Here is an 8,033-nt window from a genome sequence, read left to right as displayed (position 1 = left end):
TGTATGCAGAACAGATTATCCGAGAGGCTGGGCTCTATCAGGAGAAATGTGGGGTCAAGATTGGTGGAAGATTCATCAACAATCTGCGTTATGCAGATGACACAACCCTGCTTGATGAAACTGAGGAGGACCTGAAGCACCTGCTGCAGAGGGTCAAAGAGTGCAGCCTCCAATATGGATTGGGGCTCAATGTCAAGAAGACAAAGATTCTCACCACCGGACCTATTGGCAGCTTCAGGATGGATGGTGAAGAGATTAAGATTGTTCACAGATTTCATTTGCTTGGCTCCACAGTCAACAGTCTTGCCACCAGTAGCCAGGAAATTAAGAGGCGCACTGCCATGGGAAAGTCTGCTGTTAGGGATCTCTCCAAAATACTGAAGAGCAATCGTGTCTCTCTGTAGACTAAGGTGCGTCTGATACAGGCCATGGTCTTTGCAATAACTTGTTATGCATCAGAGAGTTGGACAATGACAAAGGAGGATAGAAAGAAAGAGAATTGTTGCCTTTGAGCTGTGGTGCTGGAGAAGAGTATTGAGAATACCATGGACTGCTAGGAAAACAAACAGATTTGTCCTGGAAAGGGTTAAACCGGGTGGCTCCTTGGAGGCAAGGATTCTGAGGCTCCGTCTAACATACTTTGGACATGTTGTGAGGAGAGACCAGTCCTTAGAGAAGGACATCATGGTTGGGAGGGTGGAGGGACAGCGCAGGAGAGGAAGGCCCTCTATGAGGTGGACTGATTCAGTGACTGGGATAATTGAAATAGGAGTGTCAGAGACAGTGCGATTGGCACAGGACAGAGCAGAGTTTAGGGCTGTTGTACATACGCTCTCTATGAGTCGCAAGCGACTTGACAGCACATAAGAACAACAAACAACAACGCTCTCCAGACTCTTCCAAGTTATATTGTTGTTACTTAATGCTTCATGGTATTCCATTGTGTGAATGTACCTCAATTTCTCAATCCTTCTATTTATTGATGGACATTTGGGCTATTTCCATTTTATTGCTATTGTGAATATGCTGCTATGAAGACAGTTGTTCATATTTACATTTATACCTCGGTTCTAATTTCCTTGGTGTATATTCCTAGCAATAGAATAACTGGGTTATATAGGATTTCTACATTCAGCTTTTTGAGGAAATGGCAGTCTACCTTCTAGAGCAGTTGTGTACCGTTTTACAATCCCACCAAGAATGTATGAGAATTCCAGCCTCTCCACATTGTCTCCAACATTTATTGCTTGCTGTCCTGTTAAACTTTGCTTACTGGGGGTTGTTTTGATTTGCACATCTCTTATTGCCAGTGATTTTGAACATTTCTTCATTTGTCTGATGGCCATTAAAATGTCTTCCTTTATGGAGAGTCTTTCCATGTCTTTTACCTATTTTGTGATTGTGTTATCAGTCGGTTTTTGTTTTGTTTTCTTGTGGAGGTCCCGTAGTATTCTGTAAAGTTGTATTATGAAACCCTTGTCTGAGACGTCTTTGCTAATTGTTGCTTCCCAATCCATAGGCTTTCTTTTCACCCTATTGGAAAGTTTTCCATGAACACCGGAACTTAATTTTTTAAAGGCCTCCTTCATCAATTTTGTCCTCTTCTGCTTTTGCGTTTCTGGCTATATTTGCAAGCGTATTTATATTATGGGCTAGAAATTCCAAATTCATTCTCATTTTTGTTTCTTATGATCCTTGGTTTCGGATTTTACACCTAGGTCTCTGATTCATCTTGAACGGATTTTTGTGCATGATATGAGTTGTAGATATTGTTTCAGTTTTCTGCAGGTAGATGTCCAGTTTTGCCACACCATTTGTTGAAGAGGTTGTCATTTCCCCATCTGATATTTTTTATTCCTTGTCAAATAGCAATTGATTGTAGATAGATAGATTGTTATCTGGGTTCTTGAATCTATTCCATTGCTTGATGTGTCTGTCATTGTTCCAGTATCATGTTGTTTTGGTTATTATAACTGTGTAATATGATCAGGAAGTTCTATGCCTCTCACTTAAGTTTTACTTCTCAGAAAAGCTTTGCTTATTTAGGTTCCCTTTCCTTTCCAAATAAGGTTCGTAATTGCCTTTTCTATCTCTTTGAATAATGAATTATGTATCAGTATTGGCTCTGTGTTGAACATGTATATTCTTTTTGACTGGGTTGCTATTTTCACAATGTTGAGTCTTCCTATCCATGAACAAAGAATATTTTTCCAATTAGTTAGATCTATTATTGTTTCTTTTTTTTAAAAAAAAATCATTGACCTAGTGAGAATACATAACTCTAGAAGCCGGATATCTTATTCATTTGTGTTTGTTGAGATAAATCATCTCTTTGAATCAGATTTCCTTTCCTCCAAGATATTTATCATTATAATTAAAGGGAAAAAATCTCACCACTGGACCAGTTAGCAGCACCACAATAGATAGAAAGGAGATTGAGGTTACTCACAATTTCATCTTGCTGGTCTCCACAATCAACACTCTTGGCACCAACAATCAGGAAATCAAAAGTCAGGTCTCTGCTGTCAGAGAACTCTCCAAGATTAGAAATAATCTGTAATTATAAATATTTTTATTAGTTGATCAAAGAGATATTTAGAAGGTTACCTAAAATCTGATATTAACTTTAGATCTCTTTTCTAAGAGGAAATATAGGTTAGGAGAATGGTCTTAGCTTGCCCTGCTGCTCCTACCTACTCTGCAGTCTTTGTCAACATGATCTTTACTGTCCTCTGAGCCAACGTGGAGGAATCTCTTCCTGGAATCCCCACTTTAAAGAATTCTGCACCTCTCTTTCAAAATAAAAGAGCGAACTAAGGGGTGGGGGAGAGGGCTGGGTGGGTAGAGAAGTGCAGCAATGAATTAATGGAAATCCAAATTCTCTGTAAATGTTCATGAAAATTATTTTTTAAAAAATTCTGCAGAGGCAGGTCAAAGATCAACAGGAGCCTATGAATCTCTCCCAGGCCTCTTTCTAAATTCTGCAGTCAATTCTGACTCACGGTGACCTGACAGCGTAGAGCTGCCTCAAAGGATTGGGAACAGACTGACAGGTCTTTTTTCCTGTTGAGCAGTTGATGAGTTTCAAACTATGGATCTTTCTATTTTCAGCTAAGCGATTAGCAACTGTGCCACTAAGTCTTCTTAAGCCTCTCAGTAATAGGGAATCCAGAATCCAAACAGCTTTGAATTTCTGTTTTGGACATTCTCAAGCTTCTTCTTTCTCTGTCCTAATTCTGGAATAATGAGCTGGTGTCAGAGTATTTCCAAGCTTGAGTGGAGGCTAAGGAACAGCTTCTTCTTCCCTCCTACTCTCTGGGCATAGACTGAGCTTGAAGATACAGTCTAGGATGTCAACAGATGAGTACAAGGACCTCTCCATCATCCTCATGGATGGAGATAAGGATAGGGGGAGAAAATGGAGTCAGATGAGAGACTGGGCCTGGATGGTGGGGTTTAGGGACCCACTTTCCTGAGGACTCCATTTTCTGACTGGGGATTTTGAAAATCCAAATTCAAACTAGCCTGGCTGGTCATTGTAGAATTTTATTTATCAGAGTAAGAGTATAGAACATATACCATCTAACTATTACTTTGATTGATAACTCTCTATATGCTGGCCATAGTTGTGTTTCTGAAAAGGGAAAAAAATTTCTCTTTTTAATCTGTGAGATAATAGAAAGAAAATAATTATTTGACTATTGTAGCTTTTTTAAATCATATTTTTCAGATTATTCTATTCGGGGGTTGCACCGCCAACCCAAAGGTAGGCAGTTCAAGTCCACCAGGCACGTCAGGAGAGAAAGATGGGAAATTTCCTTCTCTGTAATTATAGCCTCTGAAAACCCACTGGAGCTGTGAGTCAGTTTCAACCAAATAGTAATGAATTGAATTGAAGTCTTAAAAGTATATTAACTATAATGGCTTTGCAGATAAAAATTGAGCTGGCAACTTAAAGGTAAATTGTTTGAATCCACAAGTTGCTCTTCAGAAGAAAGATGAGCAATCTCCTTCCATGAGATTTACAGCTTCTGAAAACCCACGAGAGGGACAACTCTGAGTCAGTTCTGACTTAACAGCAATGAGTTGAATTGTTGTTATTATTCATAAAAGAGAATACACTTTAAAAGTTGACCTTGCTGATTTTGAGAAAAATAGCAGATATGCAAAATATACACATTTCAAAGTGGCAGATGAAAAGAACTCCTATGAATTGAGCATTGGGGGCTACTCTGGGACAGTTGGAGACTCCCTTGCAGGACAGTTTAGCCCTGAAGTTCAGTGGTGGGCTAGTCACCAAAGAATGAAATTCAGCACATGGTACAAAGATAACGACAACTATGAAGAGAATTGTGCAGAAGAGGACAAATCCGACTGGTGGTTTAACAGGCGTCACGCTTCAAACTTAAATGGTCTCTACTACCAAGGCTCCTACACTACTGACACGGATAACGGCGTTGTCTGGTATACCTGGCATGGATGGTGGTATTCCTTGAAATCTGTCATCATGAAAATTAGGCCAACTGAGTTCTTTCCAAATATTGTTTAATTGTCCGCAATGCACAGTCATTTAGGTAATTGCTTAAAATATCTGCAAAGCCATGATTCTGAACATACATATGTATGGTAAAGGCAATTGTTTTTTGTACTATTTTTCGCACCTGTCTTTATTATATAATGCACTTTCAGTACAGCAAATAAGATCTATTTGCCGAATAAACATATATAATATTGAAAAAAATCATTGGTTTGCATACAATAAATTGTGTACATTGTGTTTCATTCATGTACATTGTTTTGAGGTTCATTTGGTTGTTGAATTTTTTTCACCTCCTCTCTCCACCCACAAAACTCTGTGGCCCTGTAATTTTCCTCCATCCCCACTCTCAGCCCCCCATTCCTTCCCCTTCCCTCTTTGGATATTTATACACATTTCCTTGGTTATCCTTCTGATTTTACAATAATGGTCTTATACTGTATTTGTTCTTAAGTTCTTCAGTTAGTTCACTCAGTATAATACTCTCTAGCCACTCCCATACTATATAGTATTTTTCAAAATTGTTCCTAAGTGCTGAATTACTATTCCATTGTGTCTCAATTCAGTCCTCTGTTGGTGGACATTTCATTTGTTTCCATGCTCTTGCGCTTGTGAATAATGCTGCTATGAACATCAGTGTAGAAGTCTCCATTTGTGTCTCAGTTATCTTCCCTGTGGTATATTTCTAGCAGTAGAATATCTGAGTCATATGGAAAGTCTATGTTCAGCTTTCTGATGAAACAACAAACTGCCTTCCAGAGTTATGCCATTTTACAATTCCACCAACAATGTATGAGAGTTTAATCTCTCCACATCCTCTCCACCATTTATTATTTACTGTCCTGCTAAACTTTGCCACTCCAATTGGGGTGAGATAACTCATTGTGGTTTTCATTTCCATCTCTATTATTGCCAATGATTTTGAACATTTCTTCATGTGTCTGTTGATCATCCAGATGTCTTCCTCTGTGAAAGATTTTTCCATATCTTTTGCCTATTTTGTAATTGGGTAGTCAGTCTTTTTTCCTGTGAAGGTCCTGCAGTATTCTGTAAATTCATATTATTAGACACTTGTCTGAGATGGCATTCCCAAACGTTTTTTACCAATCAGTTGATTTTCTTTTCACCCTATTGGAAAATAATTTTGATGCACACAGGGATTTACTCTTTAGAAAGACCCATTCATTGTTGTTATCCTCTCTTAAAGGTTCATTCCTGGTTGCATTTGCTAAAGTCTTTAAGCTAGGCCTTCTAAGTTTCAGCTTATTTTGTCTTTTATGATCTTTATAGGTTTGTTTGGGGGGACATTATCCCTAGGTCTCTGATCTATGCTCAGTTGATATTTGTGTATGGTGTGAGATGTAGATCCTGTTTCAGCTTTCTGCAAGTAGAAGTCCAGTTTCTGTTTGTTGAAAACATAGCCATTTCCCCATTTAATATGTTGAATACAAGTTGACCATAGACATATGAGTTAACTTCTGAGTTCTCATTTCTGTTACAATTGCCTATATGTCTGCCATTGTACCAGTACCATGCTATTTTGGTTAATTCAGCTGTGTAGTAGGTTTTAATAGGAAGAAGATCAGTTTAATCCTAACTGATTATCTTTCTGGCCCCTACGCTCATGGAAAGACTTAGTTCAGTTGGGAAGCTCAACACTTCAGTATGGACGGGGCAGGCAACTCATCCAACTGTACCGTGGCACAGTTTGCTGAAGATGGGGTCCCCCTGCTTTTGTTCTTTCCTCTCTGGTTCCACAACAAAGTTCTCTGACACTGCTGGGGAGATTGCCCCTGATAAGGAGCACATCCAAAAGGGATCTTGAAGAGAACTTGGAATGGGAACTTGTTCTGCCTCTGTCCCAGGGCTGCTAGGATTTTCACTCCGCAGATGCTCACCTGAAGGAGAGCTCACTTTGCTTCTCTTTCTTCCTCTCTAGTCCCATAGCAGTAATGGTCGTTGTGGTTTTGAAATCTCCTGGGATGGGAATTTGCTGTGCCTCTATTCAATTTTTTAAGAGGGTGTGGAATTTCCTCACTGTAAGATTTTCTGATTGGGGCCCCCTTTCCTGAAGTCTTTTGTCCTCCTTGGTCTGTGGAGTGGTGTGGCCAAGATCCCCAAATCTCTTCACCACTCTCTGGCAGTTGAGGAAGAACTTCTTCCTCTGATCATCTGCTCCAGGACCATATTGGCTGCTGTTTGTTGAAGCTGTCCAGCTAAGGTGCATGGCTGGCACAGCAAGATAATTTTACAGGCAAGGACAATGTCTTGGCTGGATCCTGAATCTCTGTTTCCCCAGAAGTTGAGCAGAGTGTAAAAGTTCTGGTTCTACTGTGCTTACTGCCTCCTCCAAGGCGATAAGCTTATAGAAAACTGGTTGAGATCCAGGTGTGGGACTTGTACCTTGTGGGTTGGAACCAGGGATGTCAGCACCTAAGTAAGATGGTGGCTGAAGTAAGATAGTGGCCAGAGAGCCATAAATCAGTGGTTCTGTGCCTACTGTGCTGGCTGCCTGCCCTAAGGTGACAAGCTTCTAGGGAAGGCTTGGCATACTTTTTTCATCTTCTTTTGATACTTCCTGCTCCACGTAATTTGTGTGTGTGTGTGTGTGTGTGTGTGTGTGTGTGTGTGTGTGTGTGCTGTCGAACTGGGTCTGACAGGCACAAGAGAAGATTGTCCCTCCTTCTCCAGAGGAGCAGCTGGTGGATTTGAACCACATGTCTTCAGGATTGTAGCACAGCTTCTTGCCACTAGGCCACCAAAGCTCCCTTCCATGCAATATTTTAAACATAGAATTCTTGACTGTAAACAACTCAAGACCTGAATCTTTTCAGTTTGATAAATTGTGTGTGTGTGCACTTTCCTTTTGGTTTTCTAACCACACAGATTTTTTCACATTTCATTATAAAACTTTACTTTGACCTCTTGAGTCAGCATTTGAATTATTCTGTTCAGCTTTCTTTATCATTTCTTCCTTTTACTTTAGCTTCACTATATAAGAGAGAAAATTTTAAAGTCTTTCTGATATTTGTTTTGGTCTTCTCCTTCTTTCTTGTCTTTGTAATGACCTTTTTCTGTCTCCATGTTTGATATCTCTGATGTCATCCCACAACCCATCATTTTGATGGATTTGTTTTCATTTTCTTGGGTTTAGCTTGAACTTGCAACTTGCAAATGAGAAATTAATTAATGGTTTGTTCCAAAGAAATTGGCTGGCCTTCCTCTCCTTGACAATATTGAACTTCTCCAATGTCTTTTTAAAGTGCAGTCTTTTGGATTTTTGTGTATTCCATCAAATGTGGTCCACATGACACATCAGCAAATGAAGATCCATCAGGAAATGAAGTCTCTTGAAGCTTTACTACATTCACTTCATTAAGGTAGACTCTACTGTGAGGCAAGCAGTGTTGTGTCATCTGCATAACGCAGATTGTTAATAGATCTTCCACCAATCCTGATGCCACACTTCTCCTCATAGAGCCCAGCCTCTCAGATA

General features: G+C 39.7%; 1 protein-coding gene and 1 pseudogene across 1 annotated transcript in view; both read left to right on the top strand.

Moving 5' to 3' along the window:
- FAM155B (family with sequence similarity 155, member B) overlaps positions 1-8,033 on the top strand; it is a 165,854-nt gene that overhangs the window by 89,941 nt on the left and 67,880 nt on the right. The gene's annotated exons all lie outside the window — the stretch shown is intronic.
- The window catches only part of LOC102856791, a 14,478-nt pseudogene continuing 13,424 nt past the window's right edge, over positions 6,980-8,033 (top strand).

The sequence above is a fragment of the Elephantulus edwardii genome, unplaced genomic scaffold (genome assembly GCF_000299155.1).
Source record: "Elephantulus edwardii isolate Elephantulus edwardi_28Jun2011 unplaced genomic scaffold, EleEdw1.0 scaffold00178, whole genome shotgun sequence".
Classification (NCBI taxonomy): domain Eukaryota; kingdom Metazoa; phylum Chordata; class Mammalia; order Macroscelidea; family Macroscelididae; genus Elephantulus; species Elephantulus edwardii.
This window is presented reverse-complemented; position numbering and strand designations above follow the sequence as displayed.